The sequence below is a fragment of the Lycium ferocissimum genome, chromosome 8 (assembly GCF_029784015.1).
Source record: "Lycium ferocissimum isolate CSIRO_LF1 chromosome 8, AGI_CSIRO_Lferr_CH_V1, whole genome shotgun sequence".
Classification (NCBI taxonomy): domain Eukaryota; kingdom Viridiplantae; phylum Streptophyta; class Magnoliopsida; order Solanales; family Solanaceae; genus Lycium; species Lycium ferocissimum.
In genome coordinates, this window is record NC_081349.1 from 34,327,874 (window position 1) to 34,331,818 (window position 3,945).

Below are 3,945 nucleotides of genomic sequence, written 5' to 3' on the forward strand. Positions count from 1 at the left end.
TGCATGTGTTTGCCTGTGTGCGCGTGTGCGTGAGAGAGAGTGTGTGTGAGTGTGCTTGTGCGCGTGTGTGTGTGTGTGAGTGAGTGTGCTTGTGCGCGCGTGTGAGTGAGTGTGCGTGTGCGCGCGTGTGTGTTTCATGTTACACTATGTGGTAAAAAAAAAAAAAAAAAAAAAAAAAAAGAGTAGAGGAAATACAGTAGGGTATAGCAGTAGAAGGTAGATGTAAAATCTGTCATGTTGTCACTACTTGATTGTAAAGTGCCTTTTCTTTTCGGCAATTGTAATGTTTGCTCATTGTGTGAATATTGTCCCTTTGTTAATACAGTAATTTATATTTAACCTTGTCTATTACGATCATGATCACGAAAATCACTACTCTAGTAAGTGGAATCTAAATGGCTTTGAAACCCCAATTTCTGGTCTTTTCAGCTTTCTTTTTTTTTTTTTTTTGATAAGTAATCATATTCTATAAATGGTAAAACAGCACTGGTAGCGTTAAAAATTACAAAGTGCACAAATCCCCAATCACATCTAGCATGGAATCTAACATCATTTACAATGCCCATGTATTAGTTCTACTAGACGGGTTTAGCCCATGCACTTTCAACTTACAACTTACCCGGACGTCTTCGAAGAGCCGACCATTGTGCAGGACCATTTTTGGCACTTCCTTTCTTAATGATTATCAGCAGTGACCGGCCATGTCTACATCACTGTCTCTACTAAGAAAGTATATATAAAGGGCCCTCCGTACTCTCTCTGTCTTCTCTTTCATCCTCATAGCTTCCTCGGTATATATCGATCGATTCAAGCATCTCTGGTAAGCCCTTCGAACTTTGCTCCCTTTTAATTTAATTGCGAGGAGTTTGATCTGTTAATTATGAGGTCTACTTTTGAGTAGAAGAATAGCACCTGCAAAATTTGTTGTGTCAAGACCAGATCTCATTGTGTTGTGTTTTCATCTGTTTTGATCTATAATATCGTTAGATCTCGCTCTAGTGTAGAAAATAACAACCGGTAGAAGAATATACAACAACAACATACCCAGTGTATTCCCACAAACCGGAAGAAGAATTTGAGGACGAAAATCTATATGATCGTCAGAAATTGGTTCGTCGGAAACATTTCATCAGAAATCCATGATGAGCCAATTTCCAGTTTATATTTATTTTATAGTATTGTGTTATTTATAACTATAAATCTCATGTGTTAGTACTTACTATATAGTACTCCTCCGTCCCAATTTATGTGGCACCATTTGACTTGGCACGGAGTTTAAGATAGAAAGAAAGACTTAATTTGTGGTCCAAAACAAGCCTTAGATATTTGTGTGGCTGTAAATTATCTCATGAAGTTTAAATTGTTTCTTGATATAGGAAGGTGACATTATTTTTGGGACAGACTAAAAAGGAAAGTGTGCCTCATAAATCGGGACTAGTAGTTATAGTCGCAGTTTTCGCGATTGATCTTTCTGCTGTATACAAAGATCCATTAAATATCTTTGTATATTTGACTTTGAACACAGTTATTATTGAATATCAACTTGAGGTCGCTATAGGAATTCATAAACTATAAATCCTGGATCTGCCTCTAAGGGACTACATTTATTTTTTATTGGTGTGGTTTGCTAACTCAATAGCAAGTAGCATTGCGGCACTTATAGGTTGCTTTAGAACTGTCAATGTGCTAAATAGGCACATTTTGTGCAGCATAAACTGTTCAATAGACACAAATAGAAGATGAGGTACCTAATGAAACTTTTTGAAAGTTCAGGGCTCTCTATGTATTTGATCCAAAATCAAAGTGAAGTACTGTATTGATTTTGAGGTGTTATGGCACAATCCAGATGATGGTCCTCTATCTTATTGTTAAGGTTCATAAGATGTTCTTAGGAAGAAAGTTCAGTATTAAGTTAACCAATAAAGAAAATAGAGGATATTGAGAATGGGAATGACAATTTCTTTTTTTCTGTAGTTTCTCCACTGGATAATATTTCAGTCATGGTTATGCTGTTCTAAACTGTTTATTCTTGCCTTTCTTTCAGGATTATTTTTGAAGAAACGCAAAAACGGAGGTTTATACATATTTGCTGATAGAGATCACAAAAACAATATCGAATTCTTTCGACACCTTTGCTCTCAAGACGTAAGTACACTGCAAGGATTGTGGAGTGAAACTGGAAAAACAGCTGCTAAATTTTAAGGGGATACGTTCAGTGAAAATTGATCAAAAACTTGGGAAAGTAGTCCTCTCAGGCAAAGTAATCTCTGGAAAAATCCTAAGCAAGCTTGAAAAGAGTGGGAGAGAAGTAGAGCTCTGGCCATATGAACAATTAAAAGTGCATGATCCGTTTAATAATTCGGACATTATGATGCAACTGGACCAACTGTCTGATGTCTCAGGATTGCATACTGTGGAGGTGACCAAAACCACTAAGATAACTTTCCGAGGAGAATCAACAAGTAATAACCCCAGGGTTACACAATCGACAGTACTTCCACATGGTGGTGGTGGTGGTGGTCATGCTTCCACGTTGTGGTAATGGAGTGGTGGTGGTCGGCTTTGTTCTGCTACTTTTTCATGCTGTGGTTGCCATGGTGGTAATACTAGTTTTGGTTCTTGTTGTGTGAATAACAGAAACAACCATCCTTACCATTGCACCGCCACCAATGGAGAATAGGTACATTCCCGATCCACTTGTGATACCACCACCATGGCCAGGTGATTGTCCTAGTCCATCAGCCTCTCTTATACCGGCGTGAGTATATTCATCAGGCACCACCATCACCACCTGCAACCCTTGTGTGCCTCCTTCCTATTATAGTGGCTTAATTGACGAGAACGCGAATGGCTGCAAACCAATGATATGTGCGTGTGTGTTTCATGTTATACTATGTGGTGAAGGTCCAATTTTGGACAAATAAAAAGAAAAAAAATAAACAAAGGTAGAGGAAATACAGAAGAGTATAGCAGTAGACAGTAGTAGTTCATGTAAAATTGTGGTGTTGTCACTACTTCCATAGTGAAGTGCCTTTTCTTTTTCGGCAATTGTAAAATTTGCTCATTGTGTGAATATTTTTTCTTTGTTAACACAGTAATTTATATTTAGCCTTGTCTATTACAATCATGATCATGAAAAGCACTATTCTATTAAGTGGAATCTAAATGGCTTCTTTGAAACCCCAATTAAGTAATGACATTCTATAAATGGTAAAACAACCCTAAGTTGGTGCTTTAAAAATAACAAAGTGCACAAAGCCCCAGCATATCTAGCATGGAGTATATCATTTACAATGGCCATGTATTAGTTCTAAACTCCCAATACTTCTCTTTGGTTAAATGGTGAAATGTTACAAAATTGTTGTATCTTCAAGCATAGAACAATAGATTTATCTGAATCTAGACTGCAATTTTTTCGTTGTCTCCTTGATCAACACACAGTCCAATTCCCAAAAATGTGTACTCTTTATTGGAATTTCAGTATGCAGGCCAAGAAATTTCTTGATATCAAAATCAGTAATCTAAATTCTCAAACTTTGTCAAAGTTAACACTTTGGGCCTCTCCACCCATGTGTTGAACCATATTTCAGATTTGTTAAGGCTTAAATTACTTACTTTCATTAGCCAGATACCTTGGCCAAAGGTTGTTTAATTTTTCGAAGAGGCCACCGAGGTGATGGTTTCTCTTCCAGTGTAGTTACAATTAGGGGTGTACATGGACCGGATTGGGTCGGATTTTTTAAATATCAAATCAAACTAAATACGTCGGGTTTTTAAATTTATAAACCAAACCAAACCGATAAAATTCAGGTTTTTCAACTTCGGGTTTTCTCGAGTTATTCGATTTTTTTGGGTTTTTCGGGTTTTTTCCCGAAAAGTCTTCATACAAAATATATGACTTTTACTTCAAATATTTCTTTAGTCCTAATAAGATACAACTATATA